Source organism: Cavia porcellus, unplaced genomic scaffold, assembly GCF_034190915.1.
Source record: "Cavia porcellus strain 051 isolate PalLab524CR breed Dunkin Hartley unplaced genomic scaffold, mCavPor4.1 scaffold_12, whole genome shotgun sequence".
Taxonomy (NCBI): Eukaryota; Metazoa; Chordata; class Mammalia; order Rodentia; family Caviidae; genus Cavia; species Cavia porcellus.
In genome coordinates, this window is record NW_026947495.1 from 62,422,516 (window position 1) to 62,441,546 (window position 19,031).

A 19,031-nucleotide genomic window follows, 5' to 3' on the forward strand; every position below is an offset into this window, starting at 1 on the left:
ATAAAATTTTAAAAACTTCTAAAAAAAAAAAGACTAAGTGTACAGTAAAATTTCATACTTTGAGAAAATGATTAGCAAGTAACACTGACCATTATCTATGCTTTGACCAGACACCAAGAAGAGGGGAAGGACCCAGTAGCAAGACTTGGAAGAAAAAGGTTTTGCTCTAGGAATCAATTTAGATCTGTTTACCTGAAAACTAAAAATACCACAAACTCCCATTATCAGTTCAATACCCTGCTACAATTAACTGCATTTGATGAAGTGTCTGAATTCTAAACACTACACTAAATTCTACTTCTCTGCCACTGAGAGTAGCCCATAGCACAAAACTATTTGGAGTCCTGCTTTCTGTCTGTCTGTCTGTTTCCTGGTACTGGGGTTTGAATCCTGGACTTGGCACATGCTAGGCAAGCAATCTACCACTGAGCTACACCACTAGGCTTTTCTAAATTTTACTTTTGACACAGAATCTCTCAAAGTTGCCTAAGCTGGTAGAACGTGGGATCCTTCTGCCTCAACCTCAAGGCAGCTGAGATTACTGGTATGTGCCAACATCACTGTTTTTACGCATAAAATTTTATAACCTTTATTCACCTTTAAAGAATTATGATGGTAAAACTCTTAAAACTGGAGTATGTATCTTTGGCTAAAAATAAAGTTTGAAAAATTAAGCTTAAAATACAAGCAGAAGTACAAATTATTATTATTATTATTTTTTTTTTTTGGTACCGGGAATCGAACTCACAGCCTTGCACTTGCTAGACAGGCACTTAGGCCACTGAGCTAAATCGCTGGCCCTACAAATTATTTTTTAAAAAAGAAAAAGTCAAATAAAGTGTATAGTAGGTTTTCTAACAACAATTACGATGTTGTTATTCTTCAGCCATAATAGTCTATAATAATTAGCAGCAGTCAGCTAAAAAGCATAAAATATAATTTTTTAAATGAGCAGACTGTTGTGAGCTTACAAATGAATTTAATCCTTTATGTTCTGTATATAAGGAAATACTTGAATGCAAACTGTAATAAAACTACCATCCTTCCAGTGATTTTTAATAACTCAACTTTGAAGGAAAAACTTGCAAATTTAAAAATTGCTTAAAACTTCCATAAAGATGACCTAGAAAATTACCTTAGTTGTAAAAGTTGGCCACATTTTGTACTATGTATATAGTATTGTATATATAGATATGTATATATATATATGAATGAATGACATATACTATATATATTTTTCCCCCTAATCCAAATCTGGCAAAATGAAGAAACCAAATTAGCGACAGGGACTGTCATCAAACAATTAACTTTTCATTTCCTGATGATATGAAATAACATTACAGTGGACAAATATGGAGCAGAGTATCAAATTCACATAATTCTTAACTAATGGTATTCAATAAAATTCCACAGCATATTATATTGATTTGTGAACCTCAAATCTTTAATCCCATTCATTTACTTTTCCTTTGCTTTTTTTTCCCCCTTTGCTTTTGATGAAAAGTATAAAAATAACGTAAGGTTAGGTTACTTTTTCCATACTGTTATATTTTAGCATTTTAAAATATAAAGCCATATTGCTGAAATTTTGACCCCATTTTTTTTTCTGTTTTCATAAGTTTCTTAGAATTTAATTTTGAGTAAAAAAACAAAAACTGGAAATGGGCATAACTGAAAGCACAATCTTCATTTTATCAAGGGAAAAAAACCACCAAAGCACTTCAAAATAAAAGTTGAAAATGTTTAGTGCATAAGGATGCCAGGGGAGGAATTAGCCACAGGTGCTGTGTGAATTTCTCTTCTATCAGCTGCTGTATTCATTCCTGGGGCCAGTGTTTCTCAAGAAGTTTCCCGTTTAGGGGTTGAGGATTTAGCTCAGCAGTGTAAGCGCCTGCCTGGCAAGTGCAAGGTTCAATCCCCAGTACCAAAAAAATAATAATAATAATAATAAAAATAAATAAATAAATTCAATGAAATTACTGAACTTGAAAGCAATTCTGTACAAAATAGTACGATGTGCAGGTCAGCAACATGCAAGTGGACAGTGCACCCCTCACTAAGACAAAGCAAGCGAACAAAGGAAGTTTCCAGGTGCAGCTGCCCACAGGACTCATTTATTATGCAAGCACAGAAGTAAGCACACGTAACAACTGTTTTTAAAAAGACAGCTTCCAGGATTCTTTCTTCATACATAACAGATTGTCCATAAGCCTTCCTATGAAGAGCCACAAAAAATGAGTACAACACTCTAAAATATGTGACTATAAACTTAGTTTTTACAAATCTGACTCGGATTTCAACAGAAATTTCTTTTTACTATTCATGTTTGATGACATATCCCTGCTTCTATTGTTTGACCACCGTTATGATGAAGCTGATAAAAATCAGAAGGCTACATACAGATGACGCAATGCTACGGTGACAAAACTACTGGATATTCTTTCCTCTCTGTCTACTGGATATTCTTTCCTCTCTGTCTTCTGTGAACACATAGCTCCTTTTATTCTATTTACAAAGCAATAAAAAAACATAAGAGATCCCTATCAACCTCAACATATCTCTGTATCTTTCCCTTCCTTAACAATGTTAACAGTAAGCATGTGAAACAGTACTAAGTATCAAATATTTGAGGTAAAACGGAAGTCTAACAGGATTAACATTATGATGAGATAGATTCCTGGTCTTCATTACTGTTCCACTCCTAAATCTCAATTAGAAACATGAATTTCTTACTAGAATTACAAATTTCAAACTATGTTCCAACTATATGTTGTTATTAAGTAGGAAACAATTACTTTAGAATTATTAATGGCCAATTTTCTTAATGTCAATACTTAAAGATGTCTAGAAACTAAGTATATAGATTATATGTCTCATAAATCTTTTTCTTTGAAAAGTAATGAAAAGTCAATGGAGTAAAGAGAGGTAGCTCTATTATACAGATTCCAGTGGGCTCTCAAAATAACCTTAAAATCTTCAACAAAGAATCCTGGCTCCTATACTGGAACACTTTCAAAACGTTAAACTGAAGCTCATCAATTTTAAGGTACTTTGACTCAAGCCTCTAGAAATCTAGACCTTAGCATTTACATAAATATTCATATGCTCCTTCTTAAACTTTGTGAATTTCCTTAAACTAAGGAAGAACAAAGGAAACAGGTTGGCAAGTGCCATCTTGTGGACTTCTTAGAAAAACGTTTTCACTCTTCACATAATTCCAGGAGCAAAGGATTATAAATGTTTAATGTAACATGCTCAACAATCAAACTGTAATATCACAGTTGATCTTTATGTTATCCTCAGAGATACGCTGGAGAGATACACAGTATTCTCAATGAAGAATAAAAATCTGATATATCAAAGCAATTTGTAAAAGAATCTAAACAATGAAGTCAGAATAATTCTCCTATATTGGTAGTATGACAAAAGTTATAGGATATTGTACCCTGAGGTGGGGACAAAGGCCCTGTGTTTTTCAGGAAATCTAAACCAAAAACATAACAAGAATTCTAAAGTTCAGTGGAATTAATGAATAGATATACCCATAGGTCAGTCTACTGTATGTTTATCTACTAGCCAAAAGTTTATAGAGACTAAGTTAAGGTATGCAGTATATAAAGAAGAAACAAAAGAATAGAGCCAGTGCAGTGGCGCATGCCTGTAATCTCACTTTGGCAGGCTAAGGCAGGTACCATGAAAGTTTCAAGTCCCACCTGAGCAACTAGCAAGATCCTTTCTCAAAAAGGGTTGGGGAGGTAGCTCAGAACACCCCTGGGGCCAGTCCCCAGTAACAAAATAAAATATGACTAATAGAACAGAATCACAAAGTATATATGATTCTCTTCAGACTTTATAAATAGTATGACTTTATTATTTCATACAATATTCAAGACTTAATATTCAAGAATTACCCAGCACTGCCATTTATACAGAATCTTGAAATATACCCATTGTCCCTTATAAAAATAGTTTTATAGAAGTAAGTTAAGAGAAACTGCTCTGTTCCATTTTTTAGGTTGAAGAACCAAAAACAATTTTTGAGAACCTTATAAAGACGATGAGAATGACAGATGTACTGTCTTCCTAGACCTGGTCACTGACAGTCACTTCTCTCTTTCATGATGATGGTCTCAACTGAGGAAGACCAAACCCTGCAGCTACATGCTAAAGAGCTACACAATGCCAGGACATGAGACTTTCCCAATGTGGTAAAAATGGGCCATAAAAAGGCTTATCAAACATAAGTAAAATGCATACTATCTCTTTATGAGAATTCATCTCTACTCAACAGGTACAACTTAGCATAGGAGAAAGTCCAATACCGCGTATCATCTTTGACCCTAACCGCCTCAGTTACAGAAATCTTCAACTCATGGTTTCCTGTCTTATTTCAGTCCAGCTCTTGCTTCATCTTTAGTGTGATCTTATCCTCCCTAGTATGATTAGTACCTGGTATCTGATTTTCTATTTCTATAACAGTGAGCTTGCAGCTAAAGTCTCTCCAACCAGTGACTGGTAGCTGCCTCATGGCCAGCCCAAAGATACGTTTTCTTTGGCCTACACAGTGTTTTTTTAACAGCCCAAATCAGCCACATTTATCACTAGGAAATCCCTCAACACTCCCATTGTCACTGCTGCCGATCTGTTACTATAAACATCCGACCTTACCACCCTTGTTTACATTTTTTTCTAATTCCTCTATTTTTCTTGAGTTTCCTGATATACTTCTCAGAAATAAAAGGGAAATCACATAATTGTCTTGTTTATGATATATGAAGAAATAAGTGCCTGATAATTCTTCTCTAATTTCCTTCTAAAATCATGCTAAATTCCAATTCTGCTCCAGCCTGATGCAGCAATGCCTGGAGAACTACAGGGTAATCACCTTTTTGATCTGTAGCATAAAGGTAAATTGAGAGAAGTAGAGCATGATGGTACAAGCATGTATTCCAGCGCAAGCAGGAGGATCCCAACTTCAAGGACAGCCTGAGCCTCTACTTTTTTTTTAATCTTTGTATTTTTTTTTTAATTTTAAAGGAGGTAAAATTACACACAACAAAACAGAACAAAATAGGACATAAAAAAGCAATGTAAGAGATATAAATTTCAAAGCTAGACAACCTGTGATCTGCACTATCATATTGTCTCGTTTTCTTCCAAATAGTTGTCCATGTCTTCACATACACAGAATTCATACAAAACAACATAGTATAAAACTGATGGAAACTGAATGAGAAAGGCGTTTTAGGTCTTCAAAACCAGACAACTGAGAAGTCACTAATGGCTATCTTGGTCTCCCATTCTCCTCAAAATAGCTGTCCACACCTTCATGTATACTGAAGCTCAACAAAACAAAACAGGCAAGTGGGGAGGGGTTACTTGGTTTCCCGGCGCTCCAGGTCCCAGCGTGGTGCAGGTCCTAGTAAACTCCTGTGGCTCCCGTCCTGGACTGCCGGAGCCTGCGACACTCACAGCTGCTCACTGTGGAGGGTGGGGGTGTGCTGTAGTTTTGCTTCAAGCTGTTTCTTTCTAATGAATTGACCTTTTCACTGCCCAAGTTCTGAAATGGCCAACAGATCATAGAAAGACACCTCTTTAGGCTCCTGCTTGAAACCAACAGCATCAGGAAGCTGCTGGCCTTGATTCAGGACCAGAGCCAGAGCCTCTTAACAAAAATGTATTACAAAATAAAATATAAACCTAGGCTGAGGTAGGAGGATGCCTTGCTTGGGCAACTTACAGACTCGGCAAGACCCTATCTCAAAATAAAAAATGAGCCAGGAATTTAGCTCAGTGTGAAAGTTCTGGCTTCAATCCCCAGTACTACAAAATGAATTAATTAAAATAAAATATAAAAAGGCCTGGGGATGTAGTTCAGTGGTAGAGCAACCTGGATTCAGGTCCCAGTACTAAAAGGGCGGCGGGGACCCCTTTCTGTTAAAAAAAGCACAGCTGTGTTATGGTTTGATCTTATCCTCATGAGATGAAAGGTAAAAAAGATATTTGGGAGGGAAAGGGGGCATTTTTTTTTTTTTTGGCCAAATTTAAGTTAGTCTAAGATTTTTGTCTACAACCTTCCATATCTGTTTTAATAAAATCAGCACAGAGCATCCCATTTTATAAGTGCTGTCAATGATTTTTTTCCTAGTGCTTTGTAAGTATATTATTATTATGGGGGGAGGGGCTTGAACTTATGACCTCACACTTGCCAGGAAGGTGCTTATGCCACTGAGTTATATCCCCAATTATTTAGGATATACTAATATATTTAGTTGCTCTAACTATATGATAATATTCTATAGAAGCTTTCTCAGGAGTCTTTTAGAATAAGGCACTAGAAAATGAGATGCAAAGCCTATTAAATATCATCTTTGATTTACATTCTTTAGAAACTGTATTTAAGTGATAAATAGTGTATAAATATATCAGCTCATACAAGTTTACGGCATTAACAAGACAGTACTTTTTAATGCTGAAAAAGTTTTCAGATTTCTCCAATTTAGGAACACAAATTTCATTTGCCTTAAAATCATAACCTAAGTTTCAAAAAGCACTGCTCAATGGTAATTATGAAGAACTACTGCATTTTCTTCATAATAGTATATAAAATTCATAAAAGCCATGGTCTCTAAGATTTATTGAATCATTTAATTATGACAAGCCTGCTTTAAATTTTCCAAAAAAAGATAAATACGTCCATTAAAAAACAGTACCTTACCATCTAATTTTTATGACATGACAATGCATTAAAGTTTTATGCTTATTTTAAATGTATCCTTGCTGGTGAGAAAATTACTTTGGGACAGATCTTTTAAAAATTACCTAATACTTGTGTATGTAAAATACATCAATTTTCATTCTTCCCCTGTTAATAGAAAACAGCTTATTACAAGATCTGAAAATGTTGAACATTTTCTGTTGAGGTTTCTATCAACTTTTAATTAAAAGTGATTCCAACAACAGCTGTGAAATTTTCAAATGCCTCTTCTCCAGGGTTATTAGACTTGAAACAAGATAAAAAGAGATAAGTCTTGATTAGAAGAGTGAAATCTGAAGCTATCACAAGGTCAACGAAGTCTGACACCGAAAGCAAGTCCTGGGGCTGGAACGTGCAATGAATCACCAATCGCTGCTCCCACTCCTCCAGAAGTTTGGGTGGGTGGGTGGGGGTGGGGTGGGCGTGGAGGGAAGCGGGAGGGAGAGGAGAGGAGGAGACAGACGGAGGGGGCGGCCACACAGACAAGGGAGCGAGGAGAGAGCAAGAGCTCCTCCATCTGGACAGACCTAGGAACAGCAGGGGGTGGCAAAAGAAAGGCTTGCTGCCCTCCAGGCAAGCGCAGACCTCAACTGTTGTGGAAGAAGCTCCTTACTGGACAGCAACGGCTGTTTCCTCATTTTTTACTAAGCCATTAATTCATTTTGTCCATTTTCCTTTTGAAATAATTCATCCCTTTAATTAAAATAATGAACTGACAAGTCCAAAGATTCATTTCTCATTAAAGGAATGTTAACTTCAAAGTCTGACTTTTAATCATTATGATAAAAAAAAGAGCTGTTTTTAATGGGTCTCACTTTTAGCTACACACACACATTTATAATGAGCATTTTATAATATCCAAATCTGAGACAATGAACAAATGCCATCCTAAGATTTAACTTTCAGAAATGGAAAAGTCAATTTTTCACCATATTATAAACAGTATGTGAAATAAGCCACTGAGATTATCTTTTTTTAGTAGTCACCATTTAACACATGTCAGCACATTCCCAAAATCAATCCAGTGTGGTTTTTGATCCACTACTTAGTGACTTCTATTCAGCAACACTAAAAACACTTATAGGTCAGTTTATAAACACTTTTTTGTGGGGTTTTTTGTTGCTTTCTTTTGTTTTCTTTGTTTGTCTTTTTGGGACAGGGTCTCACTATGCAGTTCAGGCTGGCCTTGAACTAGAAATGATCCTCCTGCCTCAGCCTCCCAAGTGCTGGGATTACAGGCATTAGGCACCATGCCCAGCAGTTTGCAAACACTACAGTACACTAGTCATCAGATGTCCTGTGAATTGGCCAACCTACCAACATCTCAAAGGTAGACACACATAAAAGGACTTCCCTTCACCACCTTCCTGCTCATAGCTAGAAAAATCTAAAAGAAGAGAGCAGACATCAAACCAGAAGCTTTCAGCATTTTTCTGACCTTTCCACAAGATCTTCCCACAAGAGACCTTTCCTATTGCACACCAGACCCACCCTAACATGAAAGGGGCCGAAAATTTACCCTGGATTAACAATCCCTCTTTTTACAGCTACTGTTTCCTGTCTTTTTCCTCTGCTCTGAAGTATAAAGAGGTTGTTATAGGGTATAAAACAGTATAAATCCGAGCATAATTTTACCACAAACGTTTGGAAAAAGTCATGCTGACAAAAGCAACCAATTGTACTATAATGGATATATTTGCCCTTGACAGGCAACAATATTGCAAGAATGTATAAACTTCTACCCTTACAGACCAAAATAAAATATTGGGCAACAAAAACAACGTAAGAGACATGTTGAGATATAAACTACTGTTAACTCAGTTGACATTATAAAGTAATATAAAAATTTAAACAACAGTTTATATTTTAACCCTGGAGACTTACCATGGTTTAAGAACTCTGTTAGTCACCTAAGAAAAATACGTTTTGAGCACTAAAATATGTGAAGCACAGGGCTAAGTATTGTGAAGACTACAGAAATGAGAAGGCCATGACCCTTAAGGGAACCATCTGCCTAGAAAAGACATGACAAAGACAAGATATATATAAATACTATGGAGGAATGCATTAACAAATGCTATGGAAAGGCTCAGATCAAATGACATGGAACTCAGAAAATCAAGGGATTCCTTTTAATGAGTGGTGGGGTAGAGTTGGAAATAAAGAAACAGGTGTGAAGGCCTTGCAGCGACCATCTGCAAGAATTAGCAGATGCCTGTGTGTCAGGGGCAGGAGGCCAAAGCACTAAAGCCCTGGGGCCGGAATATGCTGTCTGAAGATAGAGATCTGAAGCCTATGGAAGACTGAGCTGGTGACCAGGACAGGACTCGTCCACAGGGCTCACTTTCAAAACCCACACACTTCCAAGAGATAGGTCAGTTCCCAAAAAGCAGTGATTTGGAGGGGAGCAAACACAGGAAACCAAGGAAGGGTCAAAGGAGGAAAGTAAAATGTCTTAAAAGAGAAAAAATTATTTCAAGAAAAAGCTATCAAAAATATCAAATAGTACAGAAAGACCACACATGACAATGGAAATGAGCCCCTGGATGCTGGCTATTGACACTTCTGACAGAACAGAAGCAGAAAGCGGCGGTTGTGACAAGATGCTCTCCTTGCCGAACTTTAGACAGGGGCCTCTCCCCAACCAGGCCTCAGCTGTGCCCGACCTGCAGAGCCGTCTGAGCAAGATGCTTGCTACACCTGCTAAATCCCTCCATCTTGATATCGAATCAAATTCCTCCTTCCCCACTCTTGCTAGCCTGGCCTCAAATGAATTCTGTTAGGTTAGGTGAGAATCTTCCCACGTACCCCCTTGACGGCTTCTCTTCGTGAGGTTCCATCCCCCCGACTGACCTGCTTCGTAGCTATACATTTAGAGCTGAGCTCAATCTCTTTCCCCTATTGCAATAGTACTGATATCATGGTCATCTTAAATAAAATCTTCCCTGCTATTTTAACAAGTGCTTTTTTATTCAGTTGTCACCCTCTTTTCATTACAGATAAACGACATTTGCAAACACCCCACAATAATTATGATAAAGAACTGCTCTTTGGCACTGAGGTTGGGGAAAGATGGAAGCAGATGAAGGTTAAAGAATACGCAGGCAGGCAGACAGCAGTGGTGGGCATGCAGACTGCTCCGTCCACAAACCTTTGGCAAGGGGAAGACACTAATAATTCATCAGGGTGCTTAGTGACAGCACCAAGTTGAGGAAAGGCTTTATCATGGAGTATAAATAGCAAAGCATGGTGGTAATGAGAAGCAGCAATCCAGGGGAGACATACAAACCTATAATACAGCATAGAAAAAAATTCCCATTCATTGTTCTGCATCTCCTTATACCTTCTTATAAGTATCTCAAATTCAGCCAGAAGAACAAGAGGCATTAATAATGGAAATAGAACTTTTCTTTATTTAAAAATATGGATTTTAAAATGGTTTTGCTTATGTATGTTCTTCTAATAACCATATACCAATGTTCATGCAGCACATAAATTTACTATTACAAAAGATTACATTGTTTTTATTTTCAGATTGCTAAAAGGTTAAGTGAGCCATGTGCACAATGAATTCCAATTCAATTTGATTATGTTCCTTTCTTTGAGGGTAAACATGAACAAACCAAGTTAATTTATGTACAATCCCTTTGTACTATTGAAATGAAAATAAACAACAGTTCAGTGATGTGGGATTTGTTATCCAATTATGCCAAATAATTTACAAACATCTGCTGGTTATTAGTAATACTATAGTTAAATCTCAAAAAAAACACACTCCCAGAGAGATTTCCTTTTTATTCCAAACTTCAAGCTTGCAGTTGAGGAATTCACAGTAGAGTATGGAACCAAGAGATGACAAAATGGCACGTGTACTAAACTAAAAAGTGAAGCAAAAATAATGAGAGCAAAATCCAAGATATGTATGGTGAGAGTCGGCTTTTTGTTACTGTGACAAAACACCTGAGAACAGCAATTTAAAACAGAAAAGATTTACTTTGGTAAGAGTTCCAGAGATTTCAGTCCATGTCAGCACTGACTTCAAGCCTCTGGCAAGGCAGACATCATGTCAGAAGAGAGCTGCAGAGGAAATCTGTTTACTCCTGGGAGCCCGCAAGCAGACTGAAAGAAAGAGCCAGGGGGGAAGGGGGGGGGCTAGATGCAATGCCCAAGGTCACCCCCAGGAGCCACTCCCTTCAGCCAGGCCCATCTCCTCTTCCATCACCTTCCAACAGTGCCGACCAACTGTGATCCGCCAGTGGATCTCAGCCCATCGACAAAGTTACAGCCCTCAGTACCCAATCGTCTTCTAAATTCCCACTTCTGAAAGATTTGGGGGTGACGTTTAGATCTAAACCGTAACAGTAAGGATTTGAGTCTTAAAATTTAGGTGCTACAGTGAACTCCATATTTCTAACATTGATTAGATAAGTAGCTGGTATTCATTAGACACTGGCAGTGAAGGATAAAGAAGAAATGCGTAGCTTTCTACTGGGGAACTTAACTAACAGGAGAGGCAAAAAGCTTTAACCAGTGTATCACCACATGGTCAGGCTAGGGCAGACAGGTGTATTAGCTTATGGGTGGAGAGAATGGTAACTCATGAAAGGCTGTTTAGAAGAGCTAACCAATCACACTGAGACTGGAAGATGCACAGACACCAGTGAGGGCAAAGCCGAGGGCAACGACGGCGCCAAAGGCACAGTAAGCAGCCTCGGCCTGGAACAGCACGTAGTGCAGTGTGGCTAACACAGCCTCAAAGGAGGGACAATGACAGCTTCTGGACAGCGTCTAGGCAGCCTAGAGGATTTGGATTTAACCTTCACGGTAAGAGAACTTTATGTACAGAAGATTTAAGCAAAACTTTAAAGAAGTGAACTGTTAAACTACCCAGTTTCAAAGAGGGAGGTTCAATGTCCACTTATGTATTTTTAACAAGCAAAGAATAATGTAAAACAAGGAAGAAAAAGATAAAGCAAATATTTAAGCTGATTCTTGGTGGTTTGCAGGTTATAAACACCTGAGTCATACTCCACTGTTATATGTTTATTCTTTGTTACTTTTATGTATTCACTCATCAAACTTGGATTGAGTGCCTGCTATGTTTCAAACACTGAATTCCTATCCTCGATATGTTTTAAGCGTTATGAAAGAAGAGAATCTATCTAGTTAGCTGGTGTATTTTTCACATTTTCAGAATGTCAGAAGTGTCACAGTGCCCAACACTATCACAGAAGTCTATTTCATCTTTGCTGTAAATACCAGAACCAGGTCTCCACCAGACCATCCTCGTGTGACATCTACAGTGCCACATGGAACATCTTTAGGAACACATAGAAGCAGAAATACTTCAGAATTACACTTTAAGCAGCTCAACAGACTTGTGAAGACAAGTGCAGAGGGGCTGAGGATGCAGTTTAGTGGTAAAGTACTCACCCTGGCTTCAAACTACAGTATCACAAATAGTCAAACAAAGAAACTGTGCTGGCACCTTGGATCTTTGTTTGCATTTCATTTATAGTAACAAAAATACTGGTGACAATATTAGCTATGTTCATCCATGTGCTAAGAGTCTTACATCATGATCTCATTTATTTCTACACAGAGGAGAAAGGACTCCATATTCCGTTTACATATAAGGAAAAGGAGACAAGAACATGTAGCTGTCACAGGCAGAGAAAAGATAAAACGTTTTCTTATTCAAAACCTAAACCCTTTCCACTAGCCTATGTGCTATAAAAGGATCATCCTCCGTGAGCTCCCCATCTCAAAGTAAACTTGAAGAATATAACATGGTCCTGTGGGCCACAGGACCACAGAGAGTCCGTGACCCTCCCTCCCGCAGGTGTCTCTGTCCTTATCTGGAGCCCACCATCCCTGACAGAGCTCCATACTGCTCACCCTATTTTTCTCCCTAGCATTTACCACCTGACACATTAAATATAATTTAATTGTCTGTCTCCCAACTACAATATAAATTCTCTGCCAACGGGAAGTAATATATACCTGGCACATATTAGGCACTCGATAAATATTTATCGAACAGAAGAGTAAACAAATAACACAGGCAAACATTCCAAGTCGGAGCTACACAGCAAAATTCTTAAACACCTCTCATGTCTGCTTCTTTCACTTAACGATATCATCCAGCCCTTCCCAACTCCAAAGCTCCCTGTATTTTTTTCAGTGATTTTATTACACCACCTAACAGACCCTTCTCAGTAATGCTGCACCCTCTAAATAAAGTTCTGTTACAATATTTTTTTCGTGACGTCTATGTGCCCTGGCTGAACTTGAATTCTGGGTTTAAATGATCTTCCTGCCTCAGCCTCCCAAGTGGGTGGGAGTACAGACACGTGTAACCCCAATCTTTTAAAACTTCCTCTGCCTTTTCTCTGATAGGGAAAGCATTTTGATGGAGTTGTACTATGTCTTATCACTTTAAGATCTTCTACCCATAAATTATCTTTTATGCTACATAAAGATCTGTGCCTATATTTGGCTTGGTATTCCTTATAGGTAACTTGCTAAAAATCTTGTTTTAACTTTAATACAATGGTGTAAAACTCATTTAGCAGCGGTCTTCAGAGGAAAACATTTCAGTCAAGCATGTCCCTCACAGGGACATCTCTGGCGTCACCTTTTGTCTGCCCTACCTACCACAAGTTACTTCAAATCCTAGTCATCTCTACCGAATTTCACAGTCATTAAGGAGCTAGGAAGCGATGACAAGGTTCTAAATAAACAGCATGCTGCAGAAAGGACAGGCTGCACAGGACTGAAGAGATGTCCTCACGGCAGAAATGGGACAGCAGGGCAGGATTAGCAGTTTAAAGAGCCCAAAGGACCCGTGTGGCTTTTGAAATGTCATGTTTGTAGTCATAACATCTATTCAAGCAGAGATGGGCTTCTTGGACCCTGTTCTTTCTCAGCTTGCCTCACATCATGAAATGCACACACCCAGTGAAATCGAAAGGTAAAAAGCCGGAGTGGAAAGGGGAAGGGACAACTTCCAGTGCAGCTGGTGGAAAACGATGAGGTGGCCCCTGTGCATCACCGGGCAGCTGGCACAGGCCTGGTCCCGGCCACCTTTCCTTCTCCTAAGGCTGCTTGCTCTTTGACTGCAGCACATCCACTTGGGGAAAAAACAGCACAGTTTCACCCGCCAACTATTTTTATTTATTCTAGTAGGGGGAGGGATCAAAGGAAAGAGCTAGAGGTATTTTCTGTTTTTTACAGTTTATGAGAACTAATTTTTCTTCTAAGTAAACCTTGTTAGCTCATTTAACTAATTACAGCACGAAACATACAACTCACCCGTTCAATGTGTACAATGCAGTGGTTCTTAGCATATCCACAAAGTATTCACTTTTACAGAATTAAAGTAGCCAAGCTAGGAATGTAAATTTATAAATGTCAGGCATTTTTTTAATGCATGTGACTTTCAATGCAAAACATAGTCAAGTTATCCTCTTTCTCAGTTTTTTTTCTGTCTTGTTAAGGATAGCTGAGACTATATAAATCAGTAATTCAAAACTTACAGAAATCATTTTCTACATAAGAATAACTTACCGCTGTAGGCCAGACTTCAGAACTTGTCTTCAATTGTGTTTTTTTGAAAGTGCAGTGATTTCACTTAGTTTACACATTCCAAATTCAACTTTTCTAAAGGTACTGCTATTGACATTTCATATAAGGTTGGGAAAACAGTCACTATGCAAATCAAGGATGTCATTAAACTCTGAAAAAAGCTACACCTTACTTGACTGTCAAGGTCTCCTTTGTTACAGCTGCCCTGCCTATGACAATAAATTGCTATTTCCTAGGTTAGACCAATCTGGTAAAAAAAGAAAAAAGAAAAGAAAAAGAAAAAGAAAAAAAGTGTAACTTATTTTACTAATGTCATTCTTTTGAAACTGTTAAAAAGACATATAAACCCTTGCTTTTGTTATGCATAAAGCATATATATATTCTGTAAAAAGATAAATAAAAAATACAGTTCTGATTTTAAGGAGAACAAGTTGGAAATGTGTCTAAAAGGCTAGAGAGATAAGTTTTATTAAAAGTTGACCAAAAAACTAGATCTAGCTTTACCTAAAACACTTTCTTACCAAATATTTCAAATTTTCATAATTATCCATATCACTATACTTTACCAAAGATTAAGCTACTTATAAGATGATAATCTGCAGAGACAGATGTGAAACCCTAAATTACCAGGTGTGACCCACGGCCAGGTGTGGCAGCACGAACCTGTAATCCCAGCATTCAGGATGATCACAAATTTGAGCCCTGCCTAGGCAACTTCACAATTTGGAGAGACCTTGTCTCAAAATGAAAAATTGTGAGACTTCCCTGCACACCCCTGCAAAAAGGTAACCCATGATGGTGACTAAAGGGTAGGGAGAGGAAAACAAAGATTGCAGGCAGGCCAGGCAAAGCCAGAGCTAACCCTGCAGAGAAGAGTGTTACTGGGGTTCAGGCAGTGCCGAGACCTGGTGAGCCCCTGAACTCATCTCGGTCTGGCTATAAACCACACAGCCCTGTTAAGCTCTAAGAGATGGGCTGACCTGACAGGAGGCCCATTCGCACAGCTCGCAGCTAGGGCTCTGCTGGGGTGGCCACAGGGTATTCTGAGACAGCCAGCCAAGAAGTGATCGCAGACTTTCCTGCTATCCAGGCTTCTTTATCTAATTACTCTCTGCTTCCTACGGGGGAAGGTAGGAGTTGTCACCATTTAGGGACCAGGGGGTATCCCCCAAAATGAAGATGAGAGCCTGGACTCTTTCTACCTATGGGGCAGGTTGCACGTTCACTGATTTCCATAAAGAATTTTCAGGACAGGTCAGTAAAGGGATAAAGAGGTTTATTGGGCAGAATTCTAAATACAAACTCAAAGAAAGAGTGCAGGCCCAGGAAGGAGCAGTGCCTTGTGGGCCTAGAACTGGGCGTGTTTACGGAGATTCGAGGGCGGACATCTGGGAATGTCTGAACCTGTGGAAAGGGATGATCTGATTTACAGGTAAAAGGTGGAGGCGCTTTCCACAGGGGAAGGGTGATCACTTATCCACAGGGGACAACCACCACAGACAACAGAGCACATTCCACCCAAGAGGGAAAGGCCCTCTTTTCCCAAGAAAAGCCCATTTACATATAAAAAAGAATGGTCACGCGGCCTATTTACAGAAGAAAGCACAGGCTCAGGCTTATGTGTCCCTAAGGACCTTAGAATTTTAGTCAGTTTGGCCGGGAACTTAGCTCAACAGCACAAGCACCTGCCTTGGAAATGTGAGGTTGTGTGTTTGATCCCTGGTACCAAAAAAAAAAAGTTAGTGGGTTTGAGGCAGGGTAGGAGACACAGAGATAAGTAAAAAGGAGACAAACTCTTAACTAAAACTGTACTTTTAAGAAGACTGCAGCTTCCAGGCCTCCGTGGTAGTTCCCCCAGGTGATCCGTAGCAACGTTCCCTTGGTTCCTTCCCGACCAAATACACCCAAAACTTCTCAGAATAATGTAAGTCCATGAACTGTCTTGAGAAAGAAAAGGAACCGAAGGGAAAGAAGTAGGTTGAGGAAACCCAAAGAATGTTTAAATTACCTGTATTTAAAAAGCAAACAAACATAGGGCCCATACCTACCAATGAGCTAGTACTTTTTCTGAGGGTGGTCCACCTTTTCCTATTTCCAGAAAATAAATATCTATCTCTCTGTTTCTGTCTCTGCCAGGTCATATTCTTTTTCTTTTAATTTCTATCTAATAAAACCCTCCTTATACCTCTTACAGACTAGTCCTAAAAAATCTTTTTCCAACAGACATCAGTGAGTCTGCAAACTTATGGGGAGGCCAGGTTATGTTCCTTATCTCAGCTTAAGGAATCTCAGACTGTGTCTGGTGACTGATTTGTGTGCTAAAGCCACATTTTTTCTTAAAAGTACAATTTTACAACTACAATTTTCTTTGTCTCTTTTCTACCTACTTTTATTTTTTCAGAATTAGTTAGGTGCAGCTACACACACGGAATTAGTCCTGCCTCAGTACCCTACTGCCTTGAAACTCCTAAAGTTGGGTAGTAAACATATTCTGGGGGGGAAATCTTGTCCTGATACTCAACACGCAATCTAGAACTAGAGTTTGCCTCTAACTCACTGCTCTTTCCAGCCCAAACAACGTTTGGTACTGGTCATCGTCAGTGCTCCTGTGCCCAGCAGAAGCAGTTAACCAGGAGTACAGCGGGGCCACTGCAGGCCGTGCGAGAACGGTGCACTGTGCTGCAGAGGCACCGCCTGACCATAAGCCTCGCCTGTGTCTCCTGCACACGCTGCTCTAGAGGAGTCTGTTGAACACATGAGCAAACACAGTGGAGTTTAAAGCATTTCTTGGCTATGGCAACTTTAAAAACTGTATCAAGATTGATACTGAGATACAGTATCATTTGAAGATGATGAAGAATAGTCCCAAACCTTTGAACTTCCAAAGATGCACATTTTCAGGGCTGCGGAGTAGCTCAGGCTGGAGCACTACTTGCTTAGCATGAGGCAGGCAGGCCTTCAACCCTGAACCAAGACACACCTCCTTCCTCGCCCAAATGAGACTATAAAATCGTAAGTGTGGTTATACTGCATCAAAAGTATTATCTTAAACAGCAAAGGTGATTTTTTTCTTTTGTTTTTGGTGCCAGGAATTGAACTCAGGACCTTGTACTTGCCAGGCAGACGCTGTGCCACTGAGCTGTATCTCTGGCCCACGAAGGTGATTAACAGGGAGTGCCTCATCTTAACAAGCATTTGACTGAATTCTTGTACTGAAGAGGGGAGACCAGGTGGGGAGTTAGCTCAGCAGCACAAGTGCCTGCCTGGCAAATGCAAGGTCATGAGTTCGATCCCTGGTACAAAAAAAAAGTAAGAGGGGAGAGGACAATTAGATGTGTATGAATTAGGTAACTTTAGAGGCTCCAGCTTTTTAAAGCTAACTTTCATTAGTTTCCTCTACAAAGTACATTCCTTACATTTACAAAAAGCCTAGATGGGAAGGTAAAACACATGTAAGGCTCCACCTAAACCACCAACCAAGAGGCAGAAGATAACCCAGCCCTGGTCACTCAGACAAGCTAAAGGCCGAAAGGACTGAGTTCTGACTTGAGACTGATAGTGCATTCATCTCTTTTCTTGTCTTGACTGTCTTTGTCACCATCTCACACAACTTTGCTCTTTTGTTCTAAATTGGTCATTAAGAACAAATACAAGATGGGCGTGGTGGTGCATGCCTACAATCCCAGCATTCAGGAATCTGAGGTAGGGGGATAGCAAGTTTCAGGCAGCCTGGGATACACTGGGAGACCCTTCCTCAAACAACTAAATACGGCTAATATAAAGGACCATCAGGTGATTCTAAGACCAAATAGTTAAGTGGTAATAAGACCTAAAATAAAATCCACTTCTTCTAACCCTTGGATACTTCTTTTCATATTTACAAAAGCTATTCTTTTTTTTTGGTCTTTTTCATTTTTATCGGTACCGGGGATCGAACTCACGACCGCCTGCTTGCAAGGCAGGTACTTATGCCGCTGAGCTAAATCCCCAGCCCCTCAAAAGCTATTCTTAATTGGGCAAGTTTGATCCAATTTCCTAACATTTATAATTAATTCAATGGCTCTCAAATCTGAGTGTTTATAAGAATCACAAGAGGTGATCCTTACAAAGCCCCATTCCTCATTCTTTGGGCAAAAGAACCTACATTACTAACAGACATTTGAGATGGCTGATCTACAACCACACTTTCAAAACAGCTATTTCTCTTATCACTCCCTAAAAAACCAGCTTCTGTTCACAAGTGTACTTTGCTTTACAATACAAATGTTCACCTTGTAAGTGAATTTTGTAAAGTGAATTCCACTTTCCCACAAGTAGACTTTAGAATTTAAAAACATTTTACTCTCTGTGAAGGGGAGGAGATTCTACTGTGCTTCCTTCTATAAGTCAAATTCCACCTGAATCTTTTCTTCACCTCCATCTGGGTGGTGAGAAACAACACTGGAATCCTTCTAAAAGAACATCATCTAACCCAATTCACCTGTTTTACTCATCAGGTGTCTCACTAGTCTAAAAGTACTTGACCTGTAAATTGTACTTTTGAATACAAACTGAAAAATATCTTTAGGGAGGAAAACTGACTTAATTAGAAATTGTTTTATACAGAAATCTTCAGGTCATCTCACGGCTAGGGTATTTTTTTTAACTACAACAGTTGCTAATTAGCTACACCATCTTCAAAAGACAA

General features: G+C 39.0%; 1 protein-coding gene and 1 non-coding gene across 3 annotated transcripts in view; both read right to left on the minus strand.

Annotated features, from left to right (window-relative positions):
• Chn1 (chimerin 1) overlaps positions 1-19,031 on the minus strand; it is a 187,412-nt gene that overhangs the window by 166,889 nt on the left and 1,492 nt on the right. The window lies entirely within an intron of this gene.
• On the minus strand, positions 5,518-5,654 carry LOC111754169 (small nucleolar RNA SNORA2/SNORA34 family). Its single transcript, XR_002788884.1, has one exon. It is a non-coding gene; the product is annotated as a small nucleolar RNA SNORA2/SNORA34 family (small nucleolar RNA).